The sequence below is a fragment of the Protomyctophum bolini genome (assembly GCF_963924005.1).
Source record: "Protomyctophum bolini genome assembly, chromosome: 18".
NCBI lineage: Eukaryota > Metazoa > Chordata > Actinopteri > Myctophiformes > Myctophidae > Protomyctophum > Protomyctophum bolini.
This window is the reverse complement of record NC_137879.1, coordinates 28,882,589-28,897,873: the sequence shown is the minus strand read 5'-3', so window position 1 is coordinate 28,897,873 and position 15,285 is coordinate 28,882,589. Positions and strand designations below refer to the sequence as shown.

The following is a 15,285-nucleotide window of genomic DNA, read 5'->3' as shown; positions in this document are numbered from 1 at the left end:
GTATAGTAGTATAACGGCAAAGAGCCAAAGAGGCAATGCAATGCAGTGTGTCTGAATTTATTTGAGACAATGTCGCACAGTTGATTGTCAGTGTCCGTGCGCGCCAGCCATCAAGCACACCGTCATCTGGAGGATTAAAGTGTGTTATGCAAGTGTACCCGGGTGCGCTGTTGAATCTCGGGCAATGTGAATCATGGCCATCGGGGACCAGGCAACCGTATTCGGAAACGGTTCCAATGAAACGGATTCAGTCCGTCTCAGTGTGAATTCCCTATAAAACTCAATGGCATTTATTGTCCTAATAATGGCAATAGCTAGCTATCACTTACTCACACTTTTGAAAGTCCGGCTGAAGCTGAGCAGTGGTGGACAGAGTCAGTATAGATGCTCCTGGTCAAAATATCACTCAACTACAAGTGAAAGTTCTTCAATGTGCCTACAGTGGCATTTTTGCAGCCCAGTAGTACACTATTATACTTATATAATATATATAATTATATTATCTTGAACAATACAGAATATTGACACTAGTGCCCCGATGTGACGGATAACATCCATATTAGCTTTAGGGTAAGCTCTTTATATTTTGAATGTACGGCCATTAAACATGGAATTCCAGTATATTCGTGGACATGTCGTATTTACAAATGTCAGACTCTTATGAAGAAAGATATCTATATCTGTGTGCATTTTTGGCCAAAGGCAAAGACAAGCCCCATATATAGTTGTGTATATAATGGAGTGTACAAACTGAGCTGCTGGCGTTGTGTGCTGTTCAGAATGATAAACTATAACCGAAGGTAGAAGACGAGGGAAGCATTATATCATCAGATCAACCAGGAGACCTGCTGTCCCCGTCACAGATGTGTGATTGAATCAGTCCCACGGTATGACTCCAGAAGGCAAGCTGAACATACAGGGACCAGGGGGAGGGGGGGGGGGGATGCAAGGGATCGTTCTGGGACCGCTCAAGGACACGTTTTTACTCTCACAGAACGGAAGACAGATAAAGCCAACCTCCCCACTCCACACAACTTTAATACTCTTCCTTCCCCATTGTGTAATGCTATAAGCAGTTATCAGCGCGTGTTTCCCTCTCTCTCTCTCTCTCTCCTAATGGCCGACTGTCAGCTCCTGCTATCTCCCCCATATATCTGTCTTGTCTATCGCGTTTCTGGGGGTTTACCTTCCTTATTTTATTTGCCCACCCCCTCCTGCCCGCTACAAATGTATGTTGTGTATACACGGACAAAGACACACGATAGAAACTTATCTTGGTTGAGCGCGTGGTGGTGGGGAGTGAGACCGAGATTCTATCATATATACGCCTCGAATGGGCTTTGTGCGCGGCGCGGGGGTCATGCTAGCACCGCGTGACAACATTATATTGGCTCAATATTATCTGCAGCCGGAGCAGACTTTACATCCTCTCAGCGACAAACGCAATATATCTTTTTCCAGTTTTTTCTTCTTTTATTTCATATTCTCCGTGACTCCGCTGTATAGTGTTCCTAGCTGATAATGACAGATAAAAGCCATTGCCAAAATAAAGTTACCGCCACACACGCACACACATACACGCACACAGTTTTCTGCTACCGCGATGGCCTGTGATTCCTTTAGGGACGCGGAGCGGAGAGGCAGGCAGGCACGTACGCACAGACACATATTTATATTGCTATACTTGTACATACATAATATGTTTAATCCTAATCTTAAAGCCAGAGTTATACTCGGTTACTCGGTTACTCGGCTATTACTCGAAAATATACGAGTGTGAACAGGGAAACCTGGTCCTCACGGAAAACAAGTGCACACACACGCACACACACACACACACACACACACACACACACACACACACACACACACACACACACACTGACGTGCCGACATCACGGGAAGCTCTGAAATTCAATGATACAGGCTCATAGGACTCTAGGAGTGAGGCACCCTGGGAAAAAGAGTCTCCTCTCTCTGCTCCTGGTGATTTATGTTACACCCGGGAGTGTGGCGAGCGCAGACATTCTCACATCCCCCCCACCCATCGCGTTCTATGTCCTAGGGGGGTGGGCCTTGGCCGCCGCTTACCTCACAGCATGCTGCTGTCCGTCCTGTGACGCAGGTTTGTTGGTGAAACCACTCCTATAGACAGCTATGTATGTCCCTGGGGCGCTGGGTCTGTCCCTGGATGGGTGGCTGGGTCTGTCTGAGCACGGAAATAGCGTTATAGCGTTTGTTCACCACCAAGTGTCACTGTTGCACAGCCTGCTAACACACACACAGGCCAGGAATGAGGGTACAGTACAGCACAAGTACAGTACAGCACCATTCACTTCAGACGGGTCTGATTTTGTACCTAAGTAAAAGTAACTATACCACATGTTATGTAGTCAGGTTTCACCTGACAAAATTGTTTTAAATTAAGTACAGTCGAGTAAGTAAATGTAGGACTACTTTCTGCTCCACCTCTGTTGGACTGGCAGTGGGAGCGGTTCTGGGAGACGGTGCCGGGAATTGGCCCTAATGCGACCATCACTGGAAGCAGGGAGGGGTGTGTCTATAGCACCAGCAGTCATGGAGGGGTGTGTCTCTAGCACCAGCAGTCATGCAGGGGTGTGTCTATAGCACCAGCAGTCATGGAGGGGTGTGTCTCTAGCACCAGCAGTCATGGAGGGGTGTGTCTATAGCAGCAGCAGTCATGGAGGGGTGTGTCTATAGCAGCAGCAGTCATGGAGGGGTGTGTCTATAGCACCAGCAGTCATGGAGGGGTGTGTCTATAGCACCAGCAATCATGGAGGGGTGTGTCTATAGCACCAGCAGTCATGGAGGGGTGTGTCTATAGCAGCAGCAGTCATGGAGGGGTGTGTCTATAGCACCAGCAGTCATGGAGGGGTGTGTCTATAGCACCAGCAGTCATGGAGGGGTGTGTCTATAGCACCAGCAGTCATGGAGGGGTGTGTCTATAGCACCAGCAGTCATGGAGGGGTGTGTCTATAGCACCAGCAGTCATGGAGGGGTGTGTCTCTAGCACCAGCAGTCATGGAGGGGTGTGTCTATAGCACCAGCAGTCATGGAGGGGTGTGTCTATAGCACCAGCAGTCATGCGGGAGCATTATGGACCCCCACTGTAGAGTCTGGGGCCAACCGTACCACTCTCTTTTACCAAGCATCATTAATCTTACTTTACCTTCCTCTGTCCTGCCTCTCTCTCTCTCTCTCTCTCTCTCTCTCGCTCTCGCTCGCGCTCTCTCCCAGGTGGTCTCCCTGGGGCACTCATTTACCTCGCTGCCTCCCTCTACTGCTTTGTGGCTTGACGCACACACGTGCACGCACATGCGCGCACACACGTGCACGCACACACACACACACACACACGCACGCACGCACGCTGAATGAACAGAGACGGATCACAGCAGGTCAACGGGGTCGGTGGAGGAAAGCCTCCATACAGAGTACAGACCAGGGTTATTAGGTTACTTATTAATATTATATTAAATAAAAGTGAAAACATTTTACTGAGACTGAAATGGGACTGGCCATGCAGTGCAGGATGTGCTCCTTATCTTCATATCCATGATGACTCAGCACTGATGACTCAGTGTGTGTGCACACACACACACACACACACACACACACATCTGTGCTCACAGCCCACATGCACAGCCTATAATCGTGTGTGTGTGTGTGTGTGTGTGTTTGTGTGTGTGTGTGTGTGCACCAGCCATATGCGCCCGCACACACACACACGCATGCCTGTGCCATATGCATCGCCCACTTTCATCTTGACGATAAGTCACTGTCAGATGGATTCCCCCACATCTGCAAACAAACTTTACTTTCCTACCAGTGTCTCTTTGCGTCTCTCCCTCTCTCTCTCTCCCTCTCTCTCTCTCTCTCTCTCTCTCTCTCTCTCTCTCTCTCTCTCTGAGAGAAGGTGTGTGTGCGTTATAAACTCAAATGTCAGAGCCTTACATAACGCCATGCGGGCCCCGCTCAAACAAGCTGCCATTGTGATTTTTATTAGGGCTGATGTGTGGGGATTTAGCATGGCTCCTTTGTCCATATGCCACAACACACTGGTTCTTCTTCTTCTTCTTCAATCGCCTGCGCTCGCCGCCTCGCTCACACGGCGCGGAGGAGAAGAGGCCTTTATTGGATTAAGGGTAGACCTTATATAATAACTGGGAAGCAGCAGGGAGACGGTGCTGCTGTGGACTTTCTGCTGCTGCGGTGGGGAGCGAGAAATGTGTAACGATTATATAGGTCATTGCGACCGTATGATCTTTAGTTTATTATGAAAGCCTGCATTTCCCGTCAGTCGTTTGGTCGGTCTCACCTCCATATATGGTCACGCCTCGTGACATCACGCCTCCATATATGGTCATGCCTCGTGACATATTTTTAGAATATTCTTTACATACAATAAACATTAACTGTAGCATCCCTATTTTGGGGCAAATTGTCCCAAAAGCAGGACCGGTTTCAGCAGGGAATGAGACATTATTACCCCAGGTGAAGGAGTTTAAGTATCTCTGGGTCTTGTTCACGAGTGAGGGGAGGACGGAGAAGGAGATTACGCGTTTAGATATTCTATTTACAACCAGTAAGACGCGTTAACGCGGGAAGTGAACGCAGCTGGTGTGGCAGTCTGACACACACACACACACACACACACACACACACACACACACACACAGACCTTTTTTCATTTTTATTTTGCATGCATGTTTATTTTGTGTGTGTGGTACAGCTGCGCCCTCTGGTGGCGGGCGGGTGGTGTAACAGCGGGACAGACACACAGACAGACAGACAGACATGATCTGCAGGGTCTCATAGTTAGTGCTCACTGCGTTCGCAATGAGAAGCGGACGGGAGCTGGTGCCATTTGGACCCGGACGTAACGTAGGACTACAAAATTACGTTGGACTTAAATACAGAATTAGCCTCTTTCAGCAGTATGAGTCTCTGGTTCTATATCAGCCTCTTTGTGGGGTGAGGAGAGGCAGCAGAAACACAGCAGGATGAAAGGCCTGCAGGGTGTAAGCTGGAGATTTTGGACAGAAAAGGCCTCCTGGCTCTCTCTCTCTCTCTCTATCTCTCTCTCTCTCTCTCTCTCTCTCGCTCTGTGGTTTAATACGGAGCCCACAAAAAAGGGGCAAAAAAATGAAAGAAATTGACAAAAGTGTATAAGAAAACAGAGCTTCCATCCAGGTGCTATGGAAAGGACTTCAAAGCCTCCCAGGCTTTTTTTTTTTTTTTTTTATTTTTGAATCCTGCGCGGCGGAGGACGGCGTTCAAAAGAAAGCCCAGACAATGACTTGGCGACTTTGATGTGGTAAACAGGGAGGGCAGCTCGTGGCCTCTCCATGCCGGGAGGACAACTCTGCATATCATACTGAGCTCTCATTCAAGAGCCCTCCATCCACAGGGCCATGCTGTCTGAGCCACTGTTGTGTGTAGAGATGGCTCGCGGCTGGTTCTCAAAGCGAGTCAAATGAGACCTCTGCCGTCGTTAAACTGTATTATTAGTGTCACCCTTACATGTCTTTGGTTTGAGAGCGGCACTTCCACATTCCTGGAGGGCGGAAGTGCCCATGCAGGGCGGCACCAGATGACTGGACGAATATATGGACCACAAATGGGTTCTGTGTAATGATCTATATCGTCCGATTCTAGTTGTTTTTGGATTAATCGGCGACAAACCGATTAATTCATCGGTCCAATTGTCTTCACAGATAAACAAGCCTAATGTAAAGCCTCAAAATGGACTACTCTAGATTTACTCCTCATGTCTCCTGTGGTCGCCTTTATTGTTTCATCTACAGTATTTAGTGTTCAATGCATCCCCATTTCACATTTGACTTGCCTACGTAATTGGTGACATTTGGGAAAACTAGTACTCCAAATGTCTCCTGTGGTCGCTTACTTTAGATGTTTTCGTCTACAGTATTTAGTGTTCAATGCATCCCCATTTCAGCTGCAAGTCCCATTGAAAGGCGGGCATTTTATTTTTATATGCTGTTTTGGCAAACCGACTGACCCTGATTTCCATTCTTTCCCCCCTAGAGGATCAACAAGCACACTTATTTTTTTTGTTAAAGCTATGTTTAGAGGCATGACTGACTGTCAGAGGATGTTGTCTATTTATGACTGGGTTTATGTAAATCTGAAGATTGCACTACTTTAATCTGAGTATATGCTCGGTTCTCAATCGTCACTTACAGTGAGTTTTAAATCACTGTATGTGTGCGTTTCTGTCAACTCGGTCAGTCAATTCTGCATATATCAGTATCCATTTGATGCTTGCCTTGAGGGAAGGGGAGGCAAGAGTCAACTCTCGTCATGTTGACACGAGTCAGCTGATCCGTCTCATACTACGCAAGTCATATTTTATATTTACATTTCTGTTTCAGCCCTGATCAGTTTTGATCAGATATAGCAAGTGGCATCTATGAAAACAAGCCAAATGGAGCGACTATAGGCCACACGAGCACTTTAATTAAACCGACGTGTTGTGAGCTCGCAGATTTTCTATTTTTAAAGAAATTTTGTAATAAAAAATAAATAAAATGAATAACCCTGATGTGCATCCACTTCACGTGACGAAATTAAATGTGATCCCTGGCATACCTATTCTGGGCTCCAATAATCATAGTGGAGGAAAAGTACAATATTTGCCTTTGAGAAGAAAAATTAATAAAATAAAACATTGAAAATTGGAAATCTACAGGCTACACTACTATCTATAAGTCATTATAGGTTTAGGGTTAAAAATGAAACACGCAAAACACAAACATAAATATGGCTTTTATAAAATAGCCGCCCTAAAATTGGAAATCTACAGGCTACACTACTATCTATAAGTCATTATAGGTTTAGGGTTAAAAATGGAACACGCAAAACACAAACATAAATATGGCTTTTATAAAATAGCCGCCCTAAAATTTTACGCATGTGTGTGTTGTTGTGCATTTGTGAAAGCCACATGAATAATGATTATTATCGTCTGTCGTCAGTTCCATTACTCCTACTGCAATTATGTAGAATTCTGCCGTGTCCAGCCGAGTGGAAACAAAGGCAGAGAGATTTTAACGCGCTTTCACACACACAGAAAATTATTGTTCTGTTAAAGCATCAGTGTTTGTGTGCTGAGCAGCTGGCGTTTGTCGGATGAAACGTTCTGCTGTTTTGCTAATGACAGCTTGCCGGCATTGCCGACAACCGACAACTTGAAGTTATGATACAAAATATAGTTTTTTTCAATTTGTTTTATTATTATTATTATTATTATTGTGAACGCCAGTGAGCCATTACTATGTAACCTGGGCAGAACTGTCTGTCTGTCTGTCACGCTGTGACACCACCTGCCCGCCACCAGAGGGCGCAGCTGTATCACACACAAAAAAATTCATGCACACACACACACCCACACACACACAGTAGAAAACGTAAAAAGAAATAATAATCTTAAAAAAAGAAAAACTTAAAAAAAAAATTATCCTAATTTGTTGTTATTGCAATTTGCGAGCTGCGTTCACATTCGCACGTCTTACTAAATGTGTGTTGTTGACGGATAAACAGGTTCTCTCTTTTTTCACTTTTGGTTGCTGCTCTACGAGCTCTCACTGCTTGACTTGTTGTCTAAGGTTTTCAACGTTTCTTTCATGTCATGGACCCCCTTAGCTGAGAGATATGTGAAACATGACCCCCCTATAGTTTATGAAATTGTTTCAAAGATTTCATAGATGCCTTCAATATCATCAGTGTTTCGGGTCTTTTAAATGTAGGCCTACAACCTGGTTAGTTCCTCCAAAGATGGTTCAGGTAACAGCAGTAGTAGCAGACATAGAAATAGAGACACGTCCTTCGGCTCTGGGGGCGTGGCTAACTTGAGAGGAGGCAAGCTTTTGTGACGCAAGCCCCCAGTGAGGCTCTCCAATGTTGAGGCGCTCGGCCCTAGTGGTAAGAGCGGGGACTGCAGGTGGACCCGTGGCGTTGTGACGTATGCAGCTCTTAAGAGGCAACCGCACAGCAGCAACTGGATGGAACTGGAACTAGAAGCTGGGACTTGCCAGGCACTGAGATTCTGAGGATTGTCGATTGAACCAGATCGAGTCTACTTAAACTGTGAATTGGGCAAAGCTATACTCTAGTCTACAAAAACTATAGACCTGGAAATGAGCATAATTCTCATTTCTCCGCCGTGATCCCCACTTTCATCTTTCAATAATGATGGGTAAAATTCGAGGCGCGCCAGTCAAAGCTGTCATCTATAATGTAAGCGTTATCGATCAACGTCTGCCTCACCTCCCGTTCAACCTGACACGCCGAGACAATGGGAGGATATCATTGCAGAAACCTTGTATCTCCACATCTCAACTTCTGTGGCTTTTATTTCTTCCATACATTAATTCCCCAGTGTCTCTCAAAAGTAGCGAAAACAACTGATCTGCAAGCTCATAATGTGTCACACGTGATGTGTTGTTGTGGGCTTGTAGATCGTACTTTTCACTATTATATTTTTATATAATAATACCAAAAAAATGCCGTTTTGGACATACAAGGTTTCCACCTCAACCACCTGACAATAATGCATTATAATGTGGGGAGGTGAGTGTGAGGGAAGCGGGTAAAACCTCTGTTTCCTTTGCTCATATATAAGCTATAGAATAGATTCCTGTCCAATTTGTATAAGGCAACTGACAGATTTACTAAGCAGGTGGAGCAGAGGAGGACTCGTATGGAGAGGAGAGGAGAGGAGAGGGGGAGCGGGCAGAAAAACCCAAGAGTGTCTGACTGCAGGGCAGGTTGATCGATCAAGAAGTCTCTGCGAGGGCGGGGTTAGTCAACGGGGCGGGGTTAGTCAACATCAACCAGAGTAGAGGAAACACAAAAACGGAAACGGAAACAGATAAACGGAAACAGAAAAGGGCGTTCCCTTGTTCCCTCCTCACTCAGGGACTCGGCCCCGTGGGTCTCGTGCCCAAGTGGGGGTCCGCGGGGGTCCGCGGGGGTCCCCGGCGTATCACTGCCGTCTCTGGTCCGTTTTGAACGGGGGGAATCTCGTTGCGACCGGGCCGCCCTCAGGGACTCGGCCCCGTGGGTCTCGTGCCCGGGTGGGGGTCCGCGGGGGTCCGCGGGGGTCCCCGGCGTATCTCGGCCGTCTCTGGTCCGTTTTGAACAGGGGGAATCTCGTTGCGACCGGGCCGCCCTCAGGGACTCGGCCCCGTGGGTCTCGTGCCCGGGTGGGGGTCCGCGGGGGTCCGCGGGGGTCCGCGGGGGTCCCCGGCGTATCTCGGCCGTCTCTGGTCCGTTTTGAACAGGGGGAATCTCGTTGCGACCGGGCCGCCCTCAGGGACTCGGCCCCGTGGGTCTCGTGCCCGGGTGGGGGTCCGCGGGGGTCCGCGGGGGTCCCCGGCGTATCTCGGCCGTCTCTGGTCCGTTTTGAACAGGGGGAATCTCGTTGCGACCGGGCCGCCCTCAGGGACTCGGCCCCGTGGGTCTCGTGCCCGGGTGGGGGTCCGCGGGGGTCCGCGGGGGTCCCCGGCGTATCTCGGCCGTCTCTGGTCCGTTTTGAACAGGGGGAATCTCGTTGCGACCGGGCCGCCCTCAGGGACTCGGCCCCGTGGGTCTCGTGCCCGGGTGGGGGTCCGCGGGGGTCCCCGGCGTATCTCGGCCGTCTCTGGTCCGTTTTGGCCGGGGGGGATCTCGTTGCGACCGGGCCGCCCTCAGGGACTCGGCCCCGTGCCCGGGTGGGGGTCCGCGGGGGTCCCCGGCGTATCTCGGCCGTCTCTGGGCCGTTTTGGACGGGAGGAATCGTGGGCCCTATTGTAAACAAGTGTAATGCTTATGGCAGCAGTTCCCAAAGTGGGGTCCGCGGGCTAGGGGTATGCGACGCATAGCCAGGGGGTACCCAAGCTGACAAAAAAAAAAAAATCATGTGTGTGTGTGTGTGTGTGTGTGTGTCTGCCCAGTGTCTGCCCAGTGTCTGCCCAGTGCCTCCCCAGTGTCCGCCATGGTGCCTCCCCAGTGTCTGCCCAGTGGCTCCCCAGTACCTCCCCAGTGTCCCCTGAGTGCCTACTGCCTCACCACTGTCCCAGTGTGACCCTGAGTGCCTCCTCAGTGTCCCCCTGAGTACCTCCCCGCAGTGTCTCCCCAGTGCCTCCCCAGTGTCTGCCCAGTGCCTCGCCAGTGTCTCCCCAGTGCCTCCCCAGTGTCTGCCCAGTGCCTCCCCAGCGTCCCCCCGAGTGCCTACCCAAAAGGGGTACCTGGTCCAAAAAAGTTTGGTAACCCCTGCTTTATGGTGTCGTCCACTCAATGTACTGTAATTCTGCAAACTGCATGTTAATCAATCTATATATATTGTAGTGACTTTTATAATATATATATATATAGAGAGCCTAATCACAGACTGCTGGACATTCACTGGAGAGCACTCCAGGCATAAGGTTGAGCAACCCTTTTGTGGTCCCACCTGGTTTCTTAGGAGGCACTATCAATAAAGTCTCTTCAATAGTTTGTTCCACAGTAATTCAACAATCTGGATGGATAATAAATAGGTTGTTTGGTCATAGTAGTAACTTAGTAAGGACTAAGGAGTAGTAACATATAGCCTACACTTGCTGCAGTAGGTGTAAAAGATATGCAGTCACCTTCACTCTGCGCTCCAACAATATCACTACCATGTGAGGTATGACAGCAGTTGAGCCAAATAAGTCCATACTAATTATCCATAATGTATAAATATGGATAAGAGTTCAGGACAGACAGGCCTTTTCGGGGAGGTTAGATGGTTAACTTAGATGTTTAACTGCTCTTCTGGGGTCATGTCAAAATTGGTTTCTACGTCCTCCTAAACTCAGTAGGCCTATGGGGACCAGGACAATTCCGGCTGTCTGTTGGTGTATTATGTTGGTCATGTCCATCTATGGTACATGGTGGTACAGTATATTATAACATTTTTTTCTTTTCAATAATTGTTACCTATTAAAACCCGGCTATAACCCACTAACCCTACGACACTGTGGTATTGTGGTTTTGCATATTCAGACTATTACCCCAAAACAGTATGTATACTCACTCTGCTTCTCTTCTGAAACTGGCAACTGCTATCACATTTGATCACTCCTGGATGTCAGACTATAACACTTGTATAAACCAATGAATTGTGTGACAGTGCTTTAATCTGTGGGCACAATTATGGAAACTCTGTATACAATACATATTTTGTGATTCAAAGTAACGTCTAAATGGTTTCTACATCTTCATAAACACTTACTACACCGTTACACTACACTATACTATTACACTTAGTTCATGGTATCATATTACACGTGTCATAGCAGCCTCCACCCACCTGCGAGGTACCAACATGGACTTCCAGAGCAGTACATGGACCTGGGAGAAGTGGCAATTCAATAAAACAAGCAGAAAGCCTGCAACACTGCATGTGTTTGGAAACAACAATAGAGCCACAACATAGTGAAAACCTTTTATCCTTTTCTTTATTGCTTAAAGAATACAACTTTGTAATCAAATGAATGTGTATCAATTACAACCACGTTATCTATGTTTATATTAAGGGTTTACCACACAGTCGCATTGCAAATGTTTGATAATACACCAGAGGTGGGCAAAAGAACAAATTCAGCCCAGATAAAGCATTTTACAAAGTAAACATCCTTAACATTGTGTACATTTGCTTGGATGCACTCTGCAGCCAAGCAGAGCAGTACGGGCATCTGGAATGGGTAGAGGGCTCAGAAGGGCTGGGCGCCTGAACACTGTGCATCGCGGGGCTGGCAGACTGAGGAGGGCTGGACAGCTGACATGAATAGAGTTTGCACTTCGGCAGGTGTTTTCTCATCGCATCAGCCCTTAAAAGGGTGTTCTTACACCGCAGGGACAATGATAGTGTGCCTGAGATGTATCTGATCTGCAGTTAAGACAGCATCTAATGATGCGCAGATCTGGGGAGGGGAGACATACAATATGACAAATTAATATACAGTATATAATATACACACAGCACCAACTCATTCTTACATTTCAAATGTACTTAAGGGGAGATCCATCCTTCATAGACCACTGGCAGTCACTAGACTGACTCACTGACTGAACACACAAATTGCATGCGTTGCAGAGATGGAACCTGGGTGAAATGAGTGCATGAATAACACACCCTGCCTGGCCAAGGCCAACAGTCTGAATAAGTCCCAATGTCAATTTGAAAGATAATGAAAATGCCTCCTCTCTACAGTACATCCAGACATACATCCTAAAAATAAAAAACAAGCTTATACATACCTTCAAAAGCGATTGCAGTTTTAATATGAGCAGTGGTACAGTGTACAGCAGGTTGTACATTGTTTGAGCTGTACAGACTCATTGGTGGTCAATATGGAACGATGCATCTGTTAATAAAAATAAACAAGACAATTTTAACAATTACACTGAATTTGCAGAGCAGATAATCTACATCTGTAGACAGGCATTAAGTCCATAGATCTGTCAATTTGCCTATGCTGTAACAATAACAGTAATCTTTTTTTTAAAGTATTAAACTAATAAAAATGATCCATCATTTAACAGACCTCACAAATTAAAATAATATGTCACCAGAAGCAGGGATGCATGTTGTATGCAGCCATGCTAGCTGCTGCTAATGAATAACCTAACACTTTGGCTACATGTTTAAGAAATTATTTCATATTTATGTCAGACATGCTCTATGTGAAGAGTTTTCCTGTGTCATTAACTAATTTCATGGAACATAACAGCTAACAAAATAATGCAAGTGCATGTTACAAAAACAGAATATAAGGGGGAAAACGAACCCGTTTAACTCCTAACGCTAGGTGCATTAATGGTAGTTTAGCTTCATAAGTTAGAATCGGAATATTGCTTGTTGTGTTATTACTCGAGTGTTAGCTACCGGTGTATCCTTTGTATCTGTCCGGTATTTAGCTAAGAGGCTAAGCTACTCGAGCAGGCAAGAAAGAAAAGAAAAACAAACTCATTAACTCCTGTTCATAAGGCTATAGTTTGCACTGCAGAACGTTTACATTTATATTAAGTTATACTTATAATATTAATATTGTCTTGCTGGTTTACGTACCTTGCGGAGGAAGAACGAGAAGAGTCTGGAAAGTGGAAAGAACTGCAGCAAACGGGCTGTAATATAAGTAACCCAATAGTGTAAGTGGTGCCAGATTTTGCAACAGAAATGTTGAAAAGAAGCCACTCAACAAATTGCAACAGATTAGCTCATTTAAATCTAATGTTCATCAACTGTTTGAAAATAGCAGAGCTAGAAGCATAGCAGCATATTAAATTAATAATAATATTAATAATAATACAAATAACGATAATAATACAAGTCGCTTATAATAAGCGGACATGGCATGCGGACAACAACAAGCTCCCATGGACCGCCCCCAGCCTTGCAATACTTCCTGATCAATGCCCTCCCCCCTCGCAGAGACTTCTTGATCGATCAATCCTGCCTGCAGTCAGACGCTTCTCGAAAAACCGGCCTTTTCACTAAGCAGGTGGAATGAGCAGCAAAGAGGGAGAGACTGCAGGATGGAGAGGAGAGAACAAGAGAGTTGATAAGCAGGAGGAAGTCGAGGCGAGGCAGTTTTGTTTGTAGAGCACATTTCAACAACAAGGCAATTCAGTGTGCTTTACACAGAACATCAAGCACATTGACACACAGTTGTACAATGACATTAGGATGCGTGAAACTAAATAAGTAAAACATGAAAGTTACAGCGCAAAAGAGAACAACAAAGAAAAGTAATTCAATCCAAGCCAGTGGCAAACTGATTTATACGTCATTGTACGACGGTGGTGCTTGCCAGCAGATCTACAAGCTCACAATGTGCCGCGACAAATTGGATTTGCCTGCAATGCAGACAGACAGACGATAGAGAGAGATAAAATACAGAGGGAAGGGCACAATCTAGTTCCTATCAAGCCTTGAATGCTCAAATTAAATATTAAACCGCAAACATTGAATAATATTTTCCCAGAACTGTTCTAGGTCAAATTGTAGCTGGATACACTGTTTTTTTGAAGAAGGAAACGGAGACAGACAGACAGACATACAGCCGGATGTCACGGACAGCTAATTTGCATGTTTTCGTACAGTAAGCCGCTAATCAAAGCGAGCGTGACTATATCAAAATCACGGCGATGAGAGAGGAGGCACTTGCCGTGACCTTTGTGACGTAAACAGACCACGTACAGGACAAACAAGACTGTGTCAGTTATGTGTATATCTCAACATGAATCCCCTCAAAATATCCCCTTTTTTCTCTGCATGTCCTTTGTATATCTCCCGAATCTCCAGCTAACAGTTCTTCTCCCACTGGTGGGTGTTGTTGTTGCCTTGTTGTTTGTGATCTCTCTCTCTGTCCCGGGAAACCTCCTTGACCTGCACGTATTGTAAGGCTTGTTCCGTTTCAAATATTGCACGCATTGATCAGCGGCACACAGCGCTGCATGCAGCCAGACGCAGATGGTGCACACACCGGGTGAGTAGACAAACTGATGGACCATATGTTATTGTTCTGCCTTATATGTACCGTGGAGCCGAGTGCAGCCGACCTTGATGGGTCTCGGTGTGTATGTGTGTATAATGGGAGCCTACAAAGTGGAAAGAGACGGGATATATCCATTCATTACTCTTAGAAAAAAACTGTTTCTATTGATCAAATGCATTTCCTCCTCCTCGGCTAAAAAAAAAGCGTAAACAATCCAAATCCCCACGTGGAGCCATTACCTAGACTCCAGCCTTTATGGTTTTTCAATGACGTTTCTTCTGTGTTCACGCATGCGGTTCCTGGATGTTATACCGACGCAGTTTCACATTGGCACTCACAAAATCTGATTATTATATATTTTTTGGCCTAACCAGAACATTTGGAACAGTTTTCTTTTATCACGTCTGTTGAACCGAAAACAAAACAACACACACATGAAAACTGATATCTGCCAATCAGATTTGAAGCACATTGGCGGCGGTTTGTGTGGCTTGTATCACTCGCCAACAACAGCAGATGTGACTCATTACAGGGGCACCGTTTGGCGTCTCAGGCCTCATTCACACGTACCAAACGCCAATCAAGCAATGTTTGGTCGTTGTTTTTGTTTTTTTGGGCCACCACAATGCTTTTCCAATGGGAGTCACATGGTTTGATTGCTGATTGCTGATTGCTCCCCGCTCATCAAACAAAAATGTTTGGTCAAACCATGTGACTCCCATTGAAAATGAATTGG

At 46.2% G+C, this 15,285-nt stretch overlaps 1 long non-coding RNA gene across 1 annotated transcript; it reads right to left on the bottom strand.

Annotated features, from left to right (window-relative positions):
- Window positions 1-11,836: 11,836 nt before the first annotated feature.
- On the bottom strand, window positions 11,837-13,331 carry LOC308332966. Its single transcript, XR_013965772.1, has 3 exons — window positions 13,121-13,331; window positions 12,310-12,416; window positions 11,837-11,972 (listed from the first exon to the last, which is right to left on the bottom strand). It is a non-coding gene; the product is annotated as an uncharacterized lncRNA (long non-coding RNA).
- Window positions 13,332-15,285: the final 1,954 nt, after the last annotated feature.